The 23,734-nt window shown below is 40.9% G+C and overlaps 1 protein-coding gene across 4 annotated transcripts in view; it reads left to right on the forward strand.

The window, feature by feature from the left end:
- Positions 1–23,734, forward strand: part of RPS6KC1 (ribosomal protein S6 kinase C1) — a 687,051-nt gene that overhangs the window by 593,787 nt on the left and 69,530 nt on the right. The gene's annotated exons all lie outside the window — the stretch shown is intronic.

The raw sequence follows: 23,734 nt of genomic DNA on the forward strand, positions 1-23,734 counted from the left end.
AAGCTAGCTAATTCATTTATTTCTGATGCCGTAGTACACTTAACCAAACTTACGGCTAAGAACTCCGGATTCGCCATTCAAGCGCGTAGAGCGCTGTGGCTTAAATCCTGGTCAGCTGATGTGACTTCTAAATCTAAATTGCTTAATATTCCTTTCAAAGGGCAGACATTATTCGGGCCCGGCTTGAAAGAAATTATCGCTGACATTACTGGAGGTAAGGGCCATGCCCTGCCTCAAGACAGGGCCAAACCAAAGGCTAAACAGTCTAATTTTCGTGCCTTTCATAACTTCAAGGCAGGAGCAGCATCAACTTCCTCCGCTCCAAGACAGGAAGGAACTGTTGCTCGCTACAGACAGGGCTGGAAACCTAACCAGTCCTGGAACAAGGGCAAGCAGGCCAGAAAACCTGCTGCTGCCCCTAAGACAGCATGAAGTGAGGGCCCCCGATCCGGAAACGGATCTAGTGGGGGGCAGACTTTCTCTCTTCGCCCAGGCTTGGGCAAGAGATGTCCAGGATCCCTGGGCGTTGGAGATCATATCTCAGGGATATCTTCTGGACTTCAAAGCTTCTCCTCCACAAGGGAGATTTCATCTTTCAAGGTTATCAGCAAACCAGATAAAGAAAGAGGCGTTTCTACGCTGTGTACAAGACCTCTTACTAATGGGAGTGATCCACCCAGTTCCGAGGTCGGAACACGGGCAAGGATTCTATTCAAATCTGTTTGTGGTTCCCAAAAAAGAGGGAACCTTCAGACCAATCTTGGACTTAAAGATCCTAAACAAATTCCTAAGAGTTCCATCGTTCAAAATGGAAACTATTCGAACCATCTTACCCATGATCCAAGAGGGTCAGTACATGACCACAGTGGATTTAAAGGATGCCTACCTTCACATACCGATTCACAAGGATCATTACCGGTATCTAAGATTTGCCTTCCTAAACAGGCATTACCAGTTTGTAGCTCTTCCCTTCGGGTTAGCTACGGCTCCAAGAATCTTTACAAAGGTCTGGGCTCTCTTCTGGCGGTAATAAGACCGCGAGGCATAGCGGTAGCTCCGTACCTAGACGACATTCTGATACAAGCGTCAAGTTTCCAAACTGCCAAGTCTCATACAGAGTTAGTTCTGGCATTTCTAAGGTCGCATGGGTGGAAGGTGAACGTAAAAAAGAGTTCTCTATTGCCACTCACAAGAGTTCCCTTTCTAGGGACTCTTATAGATTCTGTAGAAATGAAAATTTACCTGACGGAGGACAGGTTATCAAAACTTCTAAATGCTTGCCGTGTCCTTCATTCCATTCAACACCCGTCAGTGGCTCAGTGCATGGAGGTAATCGGCTTAATGGTAGCGGCAATGGACATAGTACCATTTGCACGCCTGCATCTCAGACCGCTGCAATTGTGCATGCTAAGTCAGTGGAATGGGGATTACTCAGATTTGTCCCCTCTGCTAAATCTGGATCAAGAGACCAGAGATTCTCTTCTATGGTGGCTTTCTCGGCCACATCTGTCCAAGGGGATGCCCTTCTGCAGGCCAGATTGGACGATTGTAACAACGGACACCAGCCTTCTAGGTTGGGGCGCAGTCTGGAATTCCCTGAAGGCTCAGGGATCATGGACTCAGGAGGAGAGACTCCTTCCAATAAACATTCTGGAATTAAGAGCAATTTTCAATGCTCTTCTGGCTTGGCCTCAGTTAGCAACTCTGAGGTTCATCAGGTTTCAGTCGGACAACATCACGACTGTGGCTTACATCAACCATCAAGGAGGAACAAGGAGTTCCCTAGCGATGATGGAAGTCTCAAAGATAATTCGCTGGGCAGAGTCTCACTCTTGCCACCTGTCAGCGATCCACATCCCAGGCGTGGAGAACTGGGAGGTGGATTTTCTAAGTCGCCAGACCTTTCATCCGGGGGAGTGGGAACTTCATCCGGAGGTGTTTGCCCAACTGCTTCATCTTTGGGGCAAACCAGATCTGGATCTCATGGCGTCTCGCCAGAACGCCAAGCTTCCTTGTTACGGATCCAGGTCCAGGGACCCGGGAGCGGTACTGATAGATGCTCTGACAGCACCTTGGGTCTTCAACATGGCTTATGTGTTTCCACCTTTCCCGATGCTTCCTCGATTGATTGCCAGGATCAAACAGGAGAGAGCATCGGTGATTCTAATAGCGCCTGCGTGGCCACGCAAGACCTGGTATGCAGATCTAGTGGACATGTCGTCCTGTCCACCATGGTCTCTGCCTCTGAGACAGGACCTTCTGATTCAGGGTCCTTTCAAACATCCAAATCTAATTTCTCTGAGGCTGACTGCATGGAGATTGAACGCTTGATTCTATCAAAGCGTGGATTCTCGGAGTCAGTGATTGATACCTTAATACAGGCTAGGAAACCTGTTACCAGGAAAATTTACCATAAAATATGGCGTAAATACTTATATTGGTGCGAATCCAAGAGTTACTCATGGAGTAAGGTTAGGATTCCTAGGATATTGTCTTTTCTACAAGAAGGTTTAGAAAAGGGTTTCTCTGCTAGTTTGTTAAAGGGACAGATTTCAGCTCTGTCTATCCTTTTACACAAACGTCTGGCAGAAGTTCCAGACGTTCAGGCTTTTTGTCAGGCTTTGACTAGGATTAAGCCTGTGTTTAAGACTGTTGCTCCGCCGTGGAGCTTAAACTTAGTTCTTAACGTTCTGCAAGGTGTTCCGTTTGAACCCCTTCATTCCATCGATATCAAGCTGTTATCTTGGAAAGTTCTGTTTTTAATGGCTATTTCCTCGGCTCGAAGAGTCTCTGAGTTATCGGCCTTACATTGTGATTCTCCTTATCTGATTTTTCATTCAGACAAGGTAGTTCTGCGTACTAAACCTGGGTTCTTACCTAAGGTAGTCACTAACAAGAATATCAATCAAGAGATTGTTGTTCCATCATTGTGCCCTAACCCTTCTTCAAAGAAGAAACGACTTTTGCACAATCTGGACGTCGTACGTGCCCTGAAATTTTATTTGCAGGCAACTAAAGATTTTCGTCAAACTTCTTCCCTGTTTGTCGTTTATTCTGGACAGAGGAGAGGTCAAAAAACTTCGGCTACCTCTCTCTCTTTTTGGCTTCGTAGCATAATACGTTTAGCCTATGAGACTGCTGGACAGCAGCCTCCTGAAAGGATTACAGCTCATTCTACTAGAGCTGTGGCTTCCACTTGGGCCTTTAAGAATGAGGCCTCTGTTGAACAGATTTGCAAGGCTGCAACTTGGTCTTCATTTCACACTTTTTCAAAATTTTACAAATTTGACACTTTTGCTTCTTCGGAGGCTGTTTTTGGGAGAAAGGTTCTACAGGCAGTGGTTCCTTCCGTGTAAAGATCCTGCCTGTCCCTCCCGTCATCCGTGTACTTTTAGCTTTGGTATTGGTATCCCATAAGTAATGGATGACCCGTGGACTGACTACACTTAACAGGAGAAAATATAATTTATGCTTACCTGATAAATTCATTTCTCCTGTAGTGTAGTCAGTCCACGGCCCGCCCTGTTTTTTACGGCAGGTCTAAATTTTATTTAAACTCCAGTCACCACTGCACCCTATAGTTTCTCCTTTCTCGTATGGTTTCGGTCGAATGACTGGATATGACGTAGAGGGGAGGAGCTATATAGCAGCTCTGCTTGGGTGATCCTCTTGCACTTCCTGTTAGGGAGGAGATATAATCCCATAAGTAATGGATGACCCGTGGACTGACTACACTACAGGAGAAATGAATTTATCAGGTAAGCATAAATTATATTTTTTAATATTGTGTTTGTGCTGTGACATGTATGAGATGTGGCTCAGACAGATGTTGGAACGTACAAGTTTTACTTTCACTTTGGAGCGATGCGCAGCCAGTTAGGCTTGCCGCGCTTTTAATGGTGCAGGGGCGGTCCTGCATGGCGCAACATGTGACCAGGTGTGGTCACAGTGATTCTCTTCTTCCCAACCGTGCGTTGTCTGGAGACGAAGCGGTTTCTCTCTTGGGCCTGGGTCATAGGAGGTAGTGAGTGCCCCAGCCATTGGGGGTGTAAAGGTGCCATTTTTCTTTGTCTTTTAGTCCTTTTTATAAGCGCAAGCTATGGTGGACTCCGATACATTAGAGGGTACACTCCCTCTTTTCCTAAAGCTAATGCCTATCTATATTGTGAGAAGGCCACAATATGCCATGATAAAGTAATATTATCAAAGAAAGCTAATATGTTTAGTACTACTGAGCCTTCTACCTCTGAGGAGTCTCCGCACTCTTCAATCATCTCCTAATACACAGGCAGCTTCCCGTAGCACTCCTATTCCTCCATTTGGAGGGGCCCTTTTACCGCTAGACTTTACTGAACAGTTAGACGGCAGTGTCTGTGGCCTTTAGTGCTTTACCTCCCACTGCTAAGCACAAGCAAATATTGCTATCCTTCCCAGGGGTCATCTACTAGTTTATTGGATTTATCTGATACAAGATTATCCGATGATGAAGACACCTCTGATACTTCAGAGGATGCTCCTTCTCGGTCGGAATCTGCTGCCTCTAAGCCTCCAGCTGCGGAGGAACCTAAATTACATGAGGAACCTTGCATTCCTACATTAGATAAGGTCTACGAGGACAGGGTTGTACCACAGACTTTCCCGGTTCCCGTAAAGATGGTGAACATTATTAAGAATGAATGGGAAAGACTCGGTTCCCCTTTTTCTTCCTTTAAGAAATTGTTCCCGTTTCCGGATTCTCAGTTGGAGTTGTGAGGTTCCATCCCTAAGGTAGATTGTACTAACTCCACGCTTGCTAAATGCACTACTATCCCACTTGAGTATAGTTCGTCGTTTAAAGAGCCCATGGATAAGAATATGGAAACTCTATTAAGAAAGATGTTTTAGCATACGGGATATTTGTTCCAAGCAGCAGCTGCTGTTGCTGCGGTTGCAGGAGCGGCTACCTACTGGTGCGACTCCTTATCCGAGTTGATCGAGGGGAAGGGTCCCCTCGACACGATCCTGGAAAGAATTAGGGCCTTAAGGGTAGCTAATTCTTTTATTTGTGATGCAAATATGCAGATTATGCGCTTGAACGCCAAGGCTTCAGGTTTTTCTGTGCTAGCCCGTAGGGCACTCTGGCTGAAATCTTTATCTGCAGACATGACTTCTTTCCCTCCAATTCAAGGGAAAGATTATTTTTGGTCCAGGCCTGGACTCTATCATATCCACAGTTACTGGAGGCAAAGGTGCCTTTTTACCACAGGACTAAGGGACAAGATCCTAATTTTCGTTCCTTTTATTCGGACAAATCCCAACGTCAGCAGCCCTCTGCAAAGCCCCGGAGCAGTCCAAGGGAACTTGGAAACCTCCTCAGTCCTGTACGTGCAAGACCCGTGAGTACTGGAGGTCATCGCTCAGGGATACAGGATAGGTTTCAAGTCTCATCCTCCCAGGGGCAGATTCCTCTTGTCAGACCTGTCTTCAAGGCCAGAAAAGAGAGAAACTTTTCTAGGGTGTGTGAGGGATCTCTCCGCCTACTCAAACCTGTTTGTGGTCCCAAAGAAGGAGGGTACTTTTCATCCAATTCTGGACCTAAAGTGTTTAAACAAATTCCTGTCTGTCCCCTCGTTCAAGATACACAAGGAACATTTCAAGTTCCTAAGATTTGCGTTCCTGGACCAGCAGTTCCAGTTCATTGCACTTCCATTTGGTCAAGCTACTGCTCCAATAGTTTTTACAAAGGTTCTATGGTCTCTGCTCGCAGTGGCCAGAACCAGAGGGATTTCAGTGGCTCCGTACTTAGACGATATTTTGGTTCAAGCACCGTTCTTTCGTCTGGCAGAGGACCATTCAAAAGCTCTTCTTTCTATTCTTCGATCTCATGAATGGAAGATTAGAGTTCTCTTATTCCCAGTACCAGGGTGGTGTTCCTGGGTACAACAATAGATTCCATATCTATGAGGATATTTTTTACAGAACAGAGACGTTACAAGCTTCTTGCCCTCCAGACCTCCTTCAGGCCATCTGTGGCTCGGTGTATGGAGGTAATTGGACTTGTGGTGTCCTGCATGGACATCATCCCCTTTGCCGGATTCCATCTCAAACCTCTTCAGCTGTGCATGCTGAGACAGTGGAACGGCAATCATTCAGATCTGTCTCAACAGATTTCTCTGGACAGCCGGTCTAGAGAATCGCTCTCCTGGTGGCGTTGTCCCTACTTGAGACCAGGAAGGCATGGGGCCTGTGGGCTCGAGAGGAATCCCTCCTCCCGATCAACATCTTGGAACTTCAGGCGATCTTCAATGCTCTGAAGGATCTTTGCCAAATAAGGAATAACAGCCGAACTGAGCTCTAATGGATATATATACCAAATGTACGTAACAACTTTATTACAAAATAACATTTGATGAACATTAGGATACCTTCTTTAGCAATTCAATCATCCGAAGACAGCTAAACCCAATATATGACTTCAGAATTATCCATGTATTATTAGTACATATGTATCTACATTTCTGAAAGGCTACATATACTATTTTTTTTCCTAGGTAGTCTGGCCAGTACCTAGTACATATTGTATCATAGACACCGGTGTCATTAGTGGTACTAGTCATTTTATGCGCTATAATCGCTTTGTGTATTATACATATTAAATTTAATAAATATTTAATCTATTATATACTTTTACCAAGTTCTGTGTATTATTCTAGCATTGTGCCCACCTCATATTTTTTGTGACTAATTAACTCACACTTTATATGCATTTGCAATAGCAATACAGGTTTATAATATTAATAGGTGTACACACACTTTTGCATTCACTGGGAATATTATTTATTGGGAATCGGCATCCATTTTTGCGCCACCTTAGTCTTTTGTTCTATCCTCCTCAGAGGATTAAGGCTCATTCTACTAGAGCAGCGGCTTCCTCTTGGGCCTTCAAGAATGAGTCCTCTTTGGAGCAGATTTGTAAGGCGGCTACCTGGTGGTCCTTACATACATTTTCAAAGTTTTGCAAGTTTGACTTTTTGCTTCGGCTGAAGCATCTTTTGGGAGAAAGGTTTTGCAGGCTGTGGTGCCCTCAGAATAGGGTCCACCTCTCTTTTTACCCTCCCGTTTCATTCAGTGTCCTCTAGAGCTTGGGTATATGTTTCCCACAAGTAAGGAATGAAGCCGTGGACTCTCCTCATATTAAGATGGAAAACATAAATTTTGCTTACCAGATCATTTCCTTTCCATCTGTATGAGGCGAGTCCACGGCCCCTGCCTGTTTTCTCCGTTGGGTGGACCAACATTTTTTTGTTCCTCTGGCCCAATTTATACCCTGATATTTCTCCTACTGTTCCTTGTTCCCTCGGCAAAATGACTGGGGGATGAGGGGAGTGGGGCAGGTATTTAAGCCTTTGGCTGGGGTGTCTTTGCCTCCTCTTGTGGCCAGGTTCAGTATTCCCACAAGTAAGGAATGAAGCCGTTGACTCTCCTCATACAGATGGAAAGGAAATTATCTGGTAAGCATAATTTATGTTTTCTCATAATTTATGTTTTCTCAGAGGTGGAGTTAAACCCATTTTGACAATGCATGTATGTTCCTACCGCTGTAGGGACCTAATTAGCATAGTATCCACCTATTAATGTTTTGATAGTTCAGAAAACCATCCCTCTTTTGTCCTTGTAACTGGGCTGGGTGGCCTGAGATATGAGCTTTCATACCCCTCCCCCACAACCGCACACTGACTAACCAGAAATTCCTTGGCAGATCTACCCTCAACCAATGATGATGTAGGAGACTGCAAAGCGGCAAATGGGTCTTCATGGCAGCTATGCTATTAATATTTAATGGTATTTAAAGCTAAAATGTTGTTATAAATCTGAAAAATTACAGGTTTTGTTTAATTGTTTTTGAAATGTAGTAAACTGTAATTGTTGGCAGCAGTATAGGACGTTTGTGATCTAATATTGATGTGGTCTTTTACCTTTTTTAGTAGTTCACAAAGTACAGGTCTTATTATTGGATAGCACAAAGTGACTTGCCAAATGCACATCGTTGACGCATTACATATTTTGGGCTTTGGACCATTTGGAGGCAAAAAAATAAAGATAAATACATATATTTATATGCTTTTGCACTATTTTGCATTTAAAGGAACATGACTTGCTAATTATTTTGTCCCCTTTTCATGTAATTTAGCTTTGAAAATAAAGTATTTTCTCATTTACAGAGCTGGAAAAGCATGCTGTAGGCTCAAGGCCAACCGTGCTACATATATTTCTCTTATCAGCTTTAGTAAACAACCACTGCAAAACAATGCACTTTATGTTAACATAATGACTTTGGCTAGCCTTGTCTTCTACAGACTCAAGCCTATATTGGCTCCTTTTAATAACTCAAGAGATAACTGGAGTTTGGCTATTAAGAATACAATTGCAACAAACAATATAATCTTTTGTTTTAAAAATGTTTAGACTTGGCTACTATATTATTTTGTAGAAAGATGACATAAATGTCTTAATGTTGTAATGAAAATGTGTGTGTGTGTGTAGTGTATCTTTATGAAACTAGTTTGGTTCTATTTATGTGAGTTATCCACACAAATAATAGAAATAGATTTAAAAAAAAGTGTGGGTTTTTAAATCTGTATGTATGTATTACCACCACACCTTTATGTGTCATGTATGTCTGCTGTGCGCCACCAGCCCATTATACAGTTGTATGAGTTGTACCTTTCAATGAGTGATCGCTAATATACAATATAAGTTTATGCAGATATATTTTTCTATTAATTCCAATTAACACATTTTACTTAATGTTTTCTCGTAAATAAAATGGTTGAAATGAATATGAATGATTCTTTGTACATATCTCATAATTATAATAATGTTATAATCCTTTACACTTTAATGCAGGTAAGATATTTTTTATGTAACTGAAGTTTAAATTCATATAATACACTGTTTCTGTATTATTATTATTTTTTTAACTATGTATATATGTAAGACTCGGTATAAACATTTTCCTTTTCTTCAAAGTACTAATAAAATGATCCAGTGCTTTGTGAATGCTTTATTGATACTTGTTTTCTACCTTTTGTACATACTCCAGTATTTTGTACATACTCCAGTATTGACCCTCAACTACATGTAGTGAACTTCTGTTATTCAATAGAAATGTCTTCCATACCAGTACTGGTATTTCTTTCAGAATAAAGGAGCAGAGGAATCTGAGAGTGATATAATACATCACACTGGTAAAGATCCCTATTTCTTTGTGAACACTTTTGTAGCTTTTGATGTTGAATTAGAATGCAAGGTTTTTGTGGCAGCTATTCTTACCTAGAAGGAAAATAACCTTGTTTATTGACCTTGTTTAACCTGAGATATCTGAGACATTAAATCTTTACAATTATATATTTCAACCTTAGATTAGCTCTGTGTTGTAAGCCTTATTTTTAATCATAAGTTTGAATTGGAAAAACATAATTCAATTGTTGGTTTTATAATCACTACAAATTTGAAATAAATTGGTCTAGTACAGAGGTTTCTTTCATGTAATTAGCAAGAGTCCATGAGCTAGTGACGTATGGGATATACATTCCTACCAGGAGGGGCAAAGTTTCCCAAACCTCAAAATGCCTATAAATACACCCCTCACCACACCCACAAATCAGTTTTACAAACTTTGCCTCCTATGGAGGTGGTGAAGTAAGTTTGTGCTAGATTCTTCGTTGATATGCGCTTCGCAGCAGGCTGGAGCCCGGTTTTCCTCTCAGTGTGCAGTGAATGTCAGAGGGATGTGAAGAGAGTATTGCCTATTTGAATTCAATTATCTCCTTCTACGGGGTCTATTTCATAGGTTCTCTGTTATCGGTCGTAGAGATTCATCTCTTACCTCCCTTTTCAGATCGACGATATACTCTTATATATTACCTCTACTGATTCTCGTTTCAGTACTGGTTTGGCTTTCTACTACACGTAGATGAGTGTCCGGGGGTAAGTAAGTCTTATTTTTGTGACACTCTAAGCTATGGTTGGGCACTTTTATATAAAGTTCTAAATATATGTGTTTAAACATTTATTTGCCTTGATTCAGGATGTTCAACATTCCTTATTTCAATCAGTCAGTTTCATTATTTGGGATAATGCATACGAATAATCAATTTTTCTTACCTTAAAATTTGACTTTTTTCCTGTGGGCTGTTAGGCTCGCGGGGGCTGAAAATGCTTCTTTTTATTGCGTCATTTTTGGCGCGGACTTTTTTTGGCGCAAAAACTTTCTTTGTCATTTCCGGCGTCATACTTGTCGCCGGAAGTTGCGTCATTTTTTTGACGTTTTTTGCGCCAAAAATGTCGGCGTCACCGGATGTGGCGTCATTTTTGGCGCTTTAAGCATTTAGGCGCCAAATAATCTGGGCGTCTTTTTTGGCGCCAAAAAATATGGGTGTCATTATTGTCTCTACATTATTTAAGTCTCATTGATTATTTACTTCTGGTTGCTAGAAGCTTGTTCATTGGCATTCTTTCCCATTCCTGAAACTGTCATTTAAGGAATTTGATCAATTTTGCTTTATATGTTGTTTTTTCTATTACATATTGCAAGATGTCTCAGATTGACCCTGAATCAGAAGATACTTCTGGAAAATTGCTGCCTGATGCTGGATCTACCAAAGTTAAGTGTATTTGTTGTAAACGTGTGGTAACTGTTACTCCGGCTGTTGTTTGTAATGAATGTCATGACAAACTTGTTAATGCAGATAATATTTCCTTTAGTAATGTTCCATTACCTGTTGCTGTTCCATCAACATCTAATATTCAGGGTGTTCCTGTTAACATAAGAGATTTTGTTTCCAAATCTATTAATAAGGTTATGTCTGTTATTCCTCCTTCCAGTAAACGTAAAAGGTCTTTTAAAACTTCTCATTTTCAGATGAGTTTTTAAATGAACATCATCATTCTGATTCTGATACTGATTTTTCTGGTTCAGAGGATTCTGTTTCAGAGGTTGGAATGGAATTTATTCGTTCTTTACTTAAAGAAGTCTTAATTGCATTAGAAATAGAGGAATCTGTTCCTCTTGATACTAAATCTAAACGTTTGGATACGGTTTTTTGTAGTTATTCCGGAGGTTTTTCCCGTCCCTGATGCTATTTCTGAAGTAATTTCCAGGGAATGGAATAATTTGGGTAATTCATTTACTCCTTCTAAACGGTTTAAGCAATTATATCCTATGCCATCTGACAGATTAGAGTTTTGGGACAAAATCCCTAAGGTTGATGGGGCTATCTCTACTCTTGCTAAACGTACTACTATTCCTACGGCAGATAGTACTTCCTTTAAGGATCCTTTAGATAGGAAAATTTAATCCTTTCTAAGAAAAGCTTACTTATGTTCAGGTAATCTTCTTAGACCTGCTATATCTTTGGCGGATGTTGCTGCAGCCTCAACTTTCTGGTTGGAAGCTTTAGCACAACAAGTAACAGATCATAATACTCATAGCATTGTTAATCTCCTTCAACATGCTAATAACTTTATTTGTGATGCCATCTTTGATATCATTAGGGTTGATGTCAGGTATATGTCTTTAGCTATTCTAGCTAGAAGAGCTTTATGGCTTAAAACTTGGAATGCTGATATGTCTTCTAAGTCAACTTTGCTTTCCCTTTCTTTCCAGGGTAATAAATTGTTTGGTTCACAGTTGGATTCTATTATTTCAACTGTTACTGGGGGGAAAGGAACTTTTTTACCACAGGATAAAAAATCTAAAGGTAAATTTAGGTCTGCTAATCGTTTTCGTTCCTTTCGTCACAATAAGGAACAGAAACCTAATCCTTCCCCTACAGGAGCAGTATCAGTTTGGAAACCATCTCCAGTCTGGAATAAATCCAAGCCTTTTAGAAAGCCAAAGTCAGCTCCCAAGTCCACATGAAGGTGCAGCCCTCATTCCAGCCCAGCTGGTAGGGGGCAGATTATGATTTTTCAAAGAAATTTGGATCAATTCGATTCACAATCTTTGGATTCAGAATATTGTTTCACAAGGGTACAGAATAGGCTTCAAGATAAAGAAGATTTTTTCTTTCCCGTGTCCCAATAAATCCAGTGAAGGCTCAAGCATTTCTGAAATGTGTTTCAGATCTAGAGTTGGCTGGGGTAATTGTGCCAGTTCCAGTTTTGGAACAGGGGCTGGGGTTTAACTCAAATCTCTTCATTGTACCAAAGAAGGAGAATTCCTTCAGACCAGTTCTGGATTTAAAAATATTGAATCGTTATGTAAGGATACCAACATTCAAAATGGTAACTATAAGGACTATTCTGCTTTTTGTTCAGCAAGGGCATTATATGTCCACAATAGATTTACAAGATGCATATCTGCATTTTCCGATTCATTCAGATCACTATCAGTTTCTGAGATTCTCTTTTCTAGACAAGCATTACCAGTTTGTGGCTCTGCCGTTTGGCCTAGCAACAGCTCCAAGGATTTTTACAAAGGTTCTCGGTGCCCTTCTATCTGTAATCAGAGAACAGGGTATTGTGGCATTTCCTTATTTGGACGATATCTTGGTACTTGCTCAGTCTTCACATTTAGCAGAATCTCATACGAATCGACTTGTATCGTTTCTTCGAGAACATGGTTGGAGGATCAATTTACCAAAGAGTTCGTTGATTCCTCAGACAAGGGTAACCTTTTTAGGTTTCCAGATAGATTCAGTGTCCATGACTCTGTCGCTGACGGACAAGAGACGTCTGAAATTGGTTTCTGCTTGTCGAAACCTTCAGTCTTAACCTTTCCTTTCGGTAGCCTTATGCATGGAAATTCTAGGTCTTATGACTGCTGCATCGGACGCAATCCCCTTTGCTCGTTTTCACATGCGACCTCTTCAGCTCTGTATGCTGAACCAGTGGTGCAGGGATTATACAAAGATATCACAATTAATATCTTCAAAACCGATTGTACGACACTCTCTGACGTGGTGGACAGACCACCATCGTTTAGTTCAGGGGGCTTCTTTTGTTCTTCCGACCTGGACTGTGATCTCAACAGATGCAAGTCTGACAGGTTGGGGAGCTGTATGGGGGTCTCTGACAGCACAAGGGGTTTGGGAATCTCAGGAGGCGAGATTACCAATCAACATTTTGGAACTCCGTGCGATTTTCAGAGCTCTTCAGTCGTGGCCTCTTCTAAAGAGAGAGTCATTCATTTGTTTTCAGACGGACAATGTCACAACCGTGGCATATGTCAATTATCAAGGAGGGACTCACAGTGCTCTGGCTATGAAAGAAGTATCTCGAATACTTGTATGGGCGGAATCCAGCTCCTGTCTAATTTCTGTGGTTCATATCCCAGGTATAGACAATTGGGAAGCGGATTATCTCAGTCGCCAAACATTACATCCGGGCGAATGGTCTCTTCACCCAGAGGTTTTTCGTCAGATTGTCCAAATGTGGGGACTTCCAGAAATAGATCTGATGGCTTCTCATCTAAACAAGAAGCTTCCCAGGTATCTGTCCAGATCCAGGGATCCTCAGGCGGAAGCAGTGGATGCATTGTCACTTCCTTGGAAGTATCATCCTGCCTATATCTTTTCGCCTCTAGTTCTTCTTCCAAGAGTGATTTCCAAGATTCTAAAGGAGCATTCGTTTGTTCTGATGGTGGCTCCAGCATGGCCTCACAGGTTTTGGTATGCGGATCTTGTCCCGATGGCTACTTGCCAACCGTGGACTCTTCCGTTAAGACCAGACCTGCTATCACAAGGTCCTTTTTTCCATCAGGATCTCAAATCCTTAAATTTGAAGGTATGGAGATTGAACGCTTGATTCTCAGTCATAGAGATTTCTCTGACTCCGTAATTAATACTATGTTACAGGCTCGTAATTCTGTATCTAGGAAGATATATTATCGAGTCTGGAAGGCTTACATTTCTTGGTGTTCTTCTCATCATTTTTCTTGGCATTCTTTTAGAATTCCTAGAATTTTACAGTTTCTTTAGGATGGTTTGGATAAAGGTTTGTCTGCAAGTTCCTTGAAAGGACAAATCTCTGCTCTTTCTGTTCTTTTTTGCAGAAAGATTGCTAATCTTCCTGATATTCATTGTTTTGTTCAGGCTCTGGTTCGTATAAAACCTGTCATTAAGTCAATTTCTCCTCCTTGGAGTTTGAATTTGGTTCTGGGGGCTCTTCAAGCTCCTCCGTTTGAACCTATGCATTCGCTGGATATTAAATTACTTTCTTGGAAAGTTTTGTTTCTTTTGGCCATCTCTTTTGCTAGTAGAGTTTCTGAATTATCTGCTCTTTCTTGTGAGTCTCCCTTTCTGATTTTTCATCAGGATAAGGCGGTGTTACGAACTTCATTTAAATTTTTACCTAAGGTTGTGAATTCTAACAACATTAGTAGAGAAATTGTGGTTCCTTCATTGTGTCCTAATCCTAAGAACTCTAAGGAAAGATCGTTGCATTCTTTGGTTGTAGTTCGAGCTTTGAAATATTATGTTGAAGCTACTAAAGATTTTCGAAAGACTTCTAGTCTATTTGTTATCTTTTCTGGTTCTAGGAAAGGTCAGAAGGCTTCTGCCATTTCTTTGGCATCTTGGTTAAAGTCTTTGATTCATCATGCTTATGTTGAGTCGGGTAGAACTCCGCCTCAAAGGATTACAGCTCATTCGACTAGGTCAGTCTCTACTTCCTGGGCATTTAGGAATGAAGCTTCGGTTGATCAGATTTGCAAAGCAGCAACTTGGTATTCTTTGCATACTTTTACTAAATTCTATCATTTTGATGTGTTTTCTTCTTCTGAAGCAGTCTTTGGTAGAAAAGTACTTCAGGCAGCTGTTTCAGTTTGATTCTTCTGCTTATAATTTCAGTTTTTTTCATTATATGATTTAAACTTTGTTTTGGGGTGTGGATTATTTTTCAGCGGAATTGGCTGTCTTTATTTTATCCCTCCCTCTCTAGTGACTCTTGCATGGAAGTTCAACATCTTGGGTATTCATTATCCCATAAGTCACTAGCTCATGGACTCTTGCTAATTACATGAAAGAAAACATAATTTATGTAAGAACTTACCTGATAAATTCATTTCTTTCATATTAGCAAGAGTCTATGAGGCCCACCCTTTTTTGAGGTGGTTATGATTTTTTTTGTATAAAGCACAATTATTCCAATTCCTTATTTTTTATGCTTTCGCACTTTTGTCTTATCACCCCACTTCTTGGCTATTCGTTAAACTGATTTGTGGGTGTGGTGAGGGGTGTATTTATAGGCATTTTGAGGTTTGGGAAACTTTGCCCCTCCTGGTAGGAATGTATATCCCATACGTCACTAGCTCATGGACTCTTGCTAATATGAAAGAAATGAATTTATCAGGTAAGTTCTTACATAAATTATGTTTTTCAAACCTGTTCTTAGGGATCCCTAACAGGCCAGATTTTCAGGATATCTGAACTGGAGCACAGGTAAAAAAAATAATAATCATCTGATTAGTAAACATGGTTATAAACCTGCTCTCACCCAAGGTAATCCTAAAAAATCTGGCCTGTTAGAGAGGCCTGAGAACAGGTTTGAAACCCCCTGGTCTAGTAATTGTTGAAATATCTTAATTTTTACCAAAGTATCTCAAACCTTCACAACCTTTTTCATTTACAACCTAATAGTTTGCTTGATAATTTGTAGGGACTACTTACTTTAAGGTGACTTCTGTACATATAATTAATTGGGTGTTTTTAAAAGATTTCGCCATATGATTTAAATTTCCATTTTAAATGGATTTAAATTTCCATTTATAGGCTCGGTTGTGGATTTTGTTGTCAGATCTAAATATTTTCTGTTGCTTAGGTATTTTGTATAAATATTTGTTTACACCATATCTCAGAGAATTGTTAGAATTGGTTTATGGACTAGATCAGAGAGACGGACCAATTGAGCACACAGTTGGATTGGTATATATTCATTTTAAAAGTGATCATTAATATTTATAGTAGGCCTAAGCTATTTTTACATGAAAATAAATAGTTTAAGCTTAAATAATAACAGTAGATAAATAAATCTGAAAGTTATAGGATCTGACTCAAGGACTGAAGTTTTTTGTTTGCATATTTTAAGCACAAACTAATCTCTAGTTAAATCATTTGCTCATGAATGTCATTTGTGGACCTGTTTTCAGTAATGTATGAGGTGCGCATTTGGGTAAGGAATATAATCATGAAAAAGTAAGCTTTCAAAATTACTGCAAGAAAAGTGCTAATAATTATTTCTTATTTTCTGAAATTTGTTAGTTCACTTTCCAGTAAAACCTAGAAAAGCATTCACGGGTTATGGTGCCATAAGTACTCGGACTTATACCCTAAACAGAAAATTCATAACCTGGCTGCATCAGTTCCATATGAAATGTGTTTTGTATAAGCAATGTCAAATTATGTATATGTTTAAAAACTACATTATAGATGACAGCTTATAGAACATCACATCATCAATTACATCATTACATATTATTTTGAAATATAAAAAAAATATTATTTGTGAAAACTGTAGAGGAAATATCAAAAGATCTTATTAAATTGGGGGAAAAGTAATTTGAATTTACTTACTAGCATGTAGTATAGTATTACAACAGTTATATGAGAGATTTTTTTTCAAAAGCCAGAAATTATGTGCTTTATACATTTAGATTATATATTGATTAAAAAAAAACCAAAGAATGTGGTATATAGTTGAAATTTATACTTTGGGGGTTGTTTGCTATATGATTAGTTTTTATGTTTCAAGCAGCCAGGCAGTTGACACTTTAAATTATAAGGATTGGATAACCATTCTTTGTAAGTGTCTGTCTATCTATCTATTTATTTATCTATTATCTAGCTATACAACCAAACAGACTTTTTATACAGAAATTCTCAACCAATAGTGTTTACATTTAAGCTAGGGATTCTGGGTAAGTAATCAAATGCTTTACCTCTATTACCTATTTGTTAAATATTTCTGTACAAAAATGTCACCTATATTGCTTGATCATTCCGATGCGCTACACATTATTTTACTGTTATTCATTATTATTATACTTATGATGTGATTATTATGTTTGGTCTTTAATGTATTATTTCCAATATACAATCAAAATTGTGATCTGGTGATCCTTAGTAAAGACTGGTCTATACTTTTTACAGCTATTAGATATGGTAGATAATTATAGTAATGAGTTATGCCATCTATGTTACTTTGTACATTTTACTCTCTTAGACTAATACAGTATAAACAAGAAAACCATATAGAGGCTTCAGGACAATTAGGTTTATCTTATGTTGTGATTGAACCCACCGACCTCTGTCTTGCACGAGTAATTTAGGACCATTGCCCTGATTATTGGAACCAAGAGCATTTTATATTTCTTGACAATGTAATTAATGAAAAAGGATCCTGTTCATTGTATACAGTTTGAATTGATTTGAAAATAAGGCTTTTTGTTGTATTGACCAATGAGAAAAAAAAGGTTCTATTTCTCCAACATAGGTGTGTCCGGTCCACGGCGTCATCCTTACTTGTGGGATATTCTCCTCCCCAACAGGAAATGGCAAAGAGCCCAGCAAAGCTGGTCACATGATCCCTCCTAGGCTCCGCCTACCCCAGTCATTCTCTTTGCCGTTGTACAGGCAACATCTCCACGGAGATGGCTTAGAGTTTTTTAGTGTTTAACTGTAGTTTTTATTATTCAATCAAGAGTTTGTTATTTTGAAATAGTGCTGGTATGTACTATTTACTCAGAAACAGAAAAGAGATGAAGATTTCTGTTTGTATGAGGAAAATGATTTTAGCAACCGTCACTAAAATCCATGGCTGTTCCACACAGGACTGTTGAGAGCAATTAACTTCAGTTGGGGGAACAGTGTGCAGTCTCTTGCTGCTTGAGGTATGACACATTCTAACAAGACGATGTAATGCTGGAAGCTGTCATTTTCCCTATGGGATCCGGTAAGCCATGTTTATTACGATCGTAAATAAGGGCTTCACAAGGGCTTATTAAAACTGTAGACTTTTTTTGGGCTAAATCGATTCATTATTAACACATATTTAGCCTTGAGGAATCATTTTTTCTGGGTATTTTGATATAATAATATCGGCAGGCACTGGTTTAGACACCTTATTCTTTAGGGGCTTTCCCAAAGCATAAGCAGAGCCTCATTTTCGCGCCGGTGTTGCGCACTTGTTTTTGAGAGGCATGGCATGCAGTCGCATGTGAGAGGAGCTCTGATACTTAGAAAAGACTTTCTGAAGGCGTCATTTGGTATCGTATTCCCCTTTGGGCTTGGTTGGGTCTCAGCAAAGCAGATACCAGGGACTGTAAAGGGGTTAAAGTTCAAAACGGCTCCGGTTCCGTTATTTTAAGGGTTAAAGCTTCCAAATTTGGTGTGCAATACTTTTAAGGCTTTAAGACACTGTGGTGAAAATTTGGTGAATTTTGAACAATTCCTTCATGTTTTTTCGCAATTGCAGTAATAAAGTGTGTTCAGTTTAAAATTTAAAGTGACAGTAACGGTTTTATTTTAAAACGTTTTTTGTACTTTGTTATCAAGTTTATGCCTGTTTAACATGTCTGAACTACCAGATAGACTGTGTTCTGAATGTGGGGAAGCCAGAATTCCTATTCATTTAAATAAATGTGATTTATGTGATAATGACAATGATGCCCAAGATGATTCCTCAAGTGAGGGGAGTAAGCATGGTACTGCATCATTCCCTCCTTCGTCTACACGAGTCTTGCCCACTCAGGAGGCCCCTAGTACATCTAGCGCGCCAATACTCCTTACTATGCAACAATTAACGGCTGTAATGGATAATTCTGTAAAAAACATTTTAGCCAAAATGAACACTTATCAGCGTAAGCGCGGCTGCTCTGTTTTAGATACTGAAGAGCATGACGACGCTGATAATAATATTTCTGAAGGGCCCCTAACCCAGTCTGATGGGGCCAGGGAGGTTTTGTCTGAGGGAGAAATTACTGATTCAGGGAACATTTCTCAACAGGCTGAACCTGATGTGATTGCATTTAAATTTAAGTTGGAACATCTCCGCATTCTGCTTAAGGAGGTATTATCCACTCTGGATGATTGTGACAAGTTGGTCATCCCAGAGAAACTTTGTAAAATGGACAAGTTCCTAGAGGTGCCGGGGCTCCCAGAAGCTTTTCCTATACCCAAGCGGGTGGCGGACATTGTTAATAAAGAATGGGAAAGGCCCGGTATTCCTTTCGTCCCTCCCCCCATATTTAAAAAATTGTTTCCTATGGTCGACCCCAGAAAGGACTTATGGCAGACAGTCCCCAAGGTCGAGGGAGCGGTTTCCACTTTAAACAAACGCACCACTATACCCATAGAGGATAGTTGTGCTTTCAAAGATCCTATGGATAAAAAATTAGAAGGTTTGCTTAAAAAAATGTTTGTTCAGCAAGGTTACCTTCTACAACCAATTTCATGCATTGTCCCTGTCGCTACAGCCGCATGTTTCTGGTTCGATGATCTGATAAGAGCGGTCGATAGTGATTCTCCTCCTTTGGAGGAGATTATGGACAGAATCAATGCTCTCAAATTGGCTAATTCTTTCACCCTAGACGCCACTTTGCAATTGGCTAGGTTAGCGGTTAAGAATTCTGGGTTTGCTATTGTGGCGCGCAGAGCGCTTTGGTTGAAATCTTGGTCGGCTGATGCGTCTTCCAAGAACAAGCTACTTAACATTCCTTTCAAGGGGAAAACGCTGTTTGGCCCTGACTTGAAAGAGATTATCTCTGATATCACTGGGGGTAAGGGCCACGCCCTTCCTCAGGATCGGCCTTTCAAGGCAAAAAATAAACCTAATTTTCGTCCCTTTCGTAGAAACGGACCAGCCCAAGGTGCTACGTCCTCTAAGCAAGAGGGTAATACTTCTCAAGCCAAGCCAGCTTGGAGACCAATGCAAGGCTGGAACAAGGGAAAGCAGGCCAAGAAACCTGCCACTGCTACCAAGACAGCATGAAATGTTGGCCCCCGATCCGGGACCGGATCTGGTGGGGGGCAGACTCTCTCTCTTCGCTCAGGCTTGGGCAAGAGATGTTCTGGATCCTTGGGCGCTAGAAATAGTCTCCCAAGGTTATCTTCTGGAATTCAAGGGACTTCCCCCGAGGGGGAGGTTCCACAGGTCTCAGTTGTCTTCAGACCACATAAAAAGTCAGGCATTCTTACATTGTGTAGAAGACCTGTTAAAAATGGGAGTGATTCATCCTGTTCCATTAAGAGAACAAGGGATGGGGTTCTACTCCAATCTGTTCATAGTTCCCAAAAAAGAGGGAACGTTCAGACCAATCTTAGATCTCAAGATCTTAAACAATTTTCTCAAGGTTCCATCGTTCAAGATGGAAACCATTCGAACTATTCTTCCTTCCATCCAGGAAGGTCAATTCATGACCACGGTGGATTTAAAGGATGCGTATCTACATATTCCTATCCACAAGGAACATCATCGGTTCCTAAGGTTCGCATTCCTGGACAAACATTACCAGTTCGTGGCGCTTCCTTTCGGATTAGCCACTGCTCCAAGGATTTTCACAAAGGTACTAGGGTCCCTTCTAGCTGTGCTAAGACCAAGGGGCATTGCTGTAGTACCTTACTTGGACGACATTCTGATTCAAGCGTCGTCCCTTCCTCAAGCAAAGGCTCACACGGACATTGTCCTGGCCTTTCTCAGATCTCACGGATGGAAAGTGAACGTGGAAAAGAGTTCTCTATCCCCGTCAACAAGGGTTCCCTTCTTGGGAACAATAATAGACTCCTTAGAAATGAGGATTTTTCTGACAGAGGCCAGAAAAACAAAGCTTTTAGACTCTTGTCGGATACTTCATTCCGTTCCTCTTCCTTCCATAGCTCAGTGCATGGAAGTGATCGGGTTGATGGTAGCGGCAATGGACATAGTTCCTTTTGCGCGCATTCATCTAAGACCATTACAACTGTGCATGCTCAGTCAGTGGAATGGGGACTATACAGACTTGTCTCCGAAGATACAAGTAAATCAGAGGACCAGAGACTCACTCCGTTGGTGGCTGTCCCTGGACAACCTGTCACAAGGGATGACATTCCGCAGACCAGAGTGGGTCATTGTCACGACCGACGCCAGTCTGATGGGCTGGGGCGCGGTCTGGGGATCCCTGAAAGCTCAGGGTCTTTGGTCTCGGGAAGAATCTCTTCTACCGATAAATATTCTGGAACTGAGAGCGATATTCAATGCTCTCAAGGCTTGGCCTCAACTAGCGAGGGCCAAGTTCATACGGTTTCAATCAGACAACATGACAACTGTTGCGTACATCAACCATCAGGGGGGAACAAGGAGTTCCCTAGCGATGGAAGAAGTGACCAAAATCATTCTATGGGCGGAGTCTCACTCCTGCCACCTGTCTGCTATCCACATCCCAGGAGTGGAAAATTGGGAAGCGGATTTTCTGAGTCGTCAGACATTGCATCCGGGGGAGTGGGAACTCCATCCGGAAATCTTTGCCCAAGTCACTCAGCTGTGGGGCATTCCAGACATGGATCTGATGGCCTCTCGTCAGAACTTCAAAGTTCCTTGCTACGGGTCCAGATCCAGGGATCCCAAGGCGGCTCTAGTGGATGCACTAGTAGCACCTTGGACCTTCAAACTAGCTTATGTGTTCCCGCCGTTTCCTCTCATCCCCAGGCTGGTAGCCAGGATCAATCAGGAGAGGGCGTCGGTGATCTTGATAGCTCCTGCGTGGCCACGCAGAACTTGGTATGCAGATCTGGTGAATATGTCATCGGCTCCACCTTGGAAGCTACCTTTGAGACGAGACCTTCTTGTTCAGGGTCCGTTCGAACATCCGAATCTGGTTTCACTCCAGCTGACTGCTTGGAGATTGAACGCTTGATTTTATCGAAGCGAGGGTTCTCAGATTCTGTTATTGATACTCTTGTTCAGGCCAGAAAGCCTGTAACTAGAAAGATTTACCACAAAATTTGGAAAAAATATATCTGTTGGTGTGAATCTAAAGGATTCTCTTGGGACAAGGTTAAGATTCCTAGGATTCTATCCTTCCTTCAAGAAGGATTGGAAAAAGGATTATCTGCAAGTTCCCTGAAGGGACAGATTTCTGCCTTGTCGGTGTTACTTCACAAAAAACTGGCTGCTGTGCCAGATGTTCAAGCCTTTGTTCAGGCTCTGGTTAGAATTAAGCCTGTTTACAAACCTTTGACTCCTCCTTGGAGTCTCAATTTAGTTCTTTCAGTTCTTCAGGGGGTTCCGTTTGAACCCTTGCATTCCGTTGATATTAAGTTATTATCTTGGAAAGTTTTGTTTTTAGTTGCAATTTCTTCTGCTAGAAGAGTTTCAGAATTATCTGCTCTGCAGTGTTCTCCTCCTTATCTGGTGTTCCATGCAGATAAGGTGGTTTTACGTACTAAACCTGGTTTTCTTCCAAAAGTTGTTTCTAACAAAAACATTAACCAGGAGATTATCGTACCTTCTCTGTGTCCGAAACCAGTTTCAAAGAAGGAACGTTTGTTGCACAATTTGGATGTTGTTCGCGCTCTAAAATTCTATTTAGATGCTACAAAGGATTTTAGACAAACATCTTCCTTGTTTGTTGTTTATTCTGGTAAAAGGAGAGGTCAAAAAGCAACTTCTACCTCTCTCTCTTTTTGGATTAAAAGCATCATCAGATTGGCTTACGAGACTGCCGGACGGCAGCCTCCCGAAAGAATCACAGCTCATTCCACTAGGGCTGTGGCTTCCACATGGGCCTTCAAGAACGAGGCTTCTGTTGATCAGATATGTAGGGCAGCGACTTGGTCTTCACTGCACACTTTTACCAAATTTTACAAATTTGATACTTTTGCTTCTTCTGAGGCTATTTTTGGGAGAAAGGTTTTGCAAGCCGTGGTGCCTTCCATTTAGGTGACCTGATTTGCTCCCTCCCTTCATCCGTGTCCTAAAGCTTTGGTATTGGTTCCCACAAGTAAGGATGACGCCGTGGACCGGACACACCTATGTTGGAGAAAACAGAATTTATGTTTACCTGATAAATTACTTTCTCCAACGGTGTGTCCGGTCCACGGCCCGCCCTGGTTTTTTTAATCAGGTCTGATAATTTATTTTCTTTAACTACAGTCACCACGGTACCATATGGTTTCTCCTATGCAAATATTCCTCCTTAACGTCGGTCGAATGACTGGGGTAGGCGGAGCCTAGGAGGGATCATGTGACCAGCTTTGCTGTGCTCTTTGCCATTTCCTGTTGGGGAGGAGAATATCCCACAAGTAAGGATGACGCCGTGGACCGGACACACCGTTGGAGAAAGTAATTTATCAGGTAAACATAAATTCTGTTTTTATATAGGCTGACCATATTGCCATATTGCCGCTTTAAGAAGGAACACATATGAACACATATGAAAAATAGAACACATATGAAAAATACATATATGAGGGTTCTTATACAAAACCATTTCTTTAAACAGCCCTGAAAACAGCCCTGACACATGTATTTTTCATACGTGTCCCCTTTTAAAGCGGCAATATGTTCAGCCTAATTTTATATATAATAAATAGTATAGCAATAAAATACTATAACTAAGTGCTTAATGCCTGCAAACATATTAAACTCATAGACATAGCTAACTGAACACATCTGGTGAGAGACAAATTTGTTTAGCAGCCAATTACCATGCAGCTTCCAGTAGTTTGTTCTTGCTACTCTATCTGGATAATACAGTTTAATTTTGGCTTTCCCCTTTAAT

Source organism: Bombina bombina, chromosome 4 (genome assembly GCF_027579735.1).
Source record: "Bombina bombina isolate aBomBom1 chromosome 4, aBomBom1.pri, whole genome shotgun sequence".
NCBI lineage: Eukaryota > Metazoa > Chordata > Amphibia > Anura > Bombinatoridae > Bombina > Bombina bombina.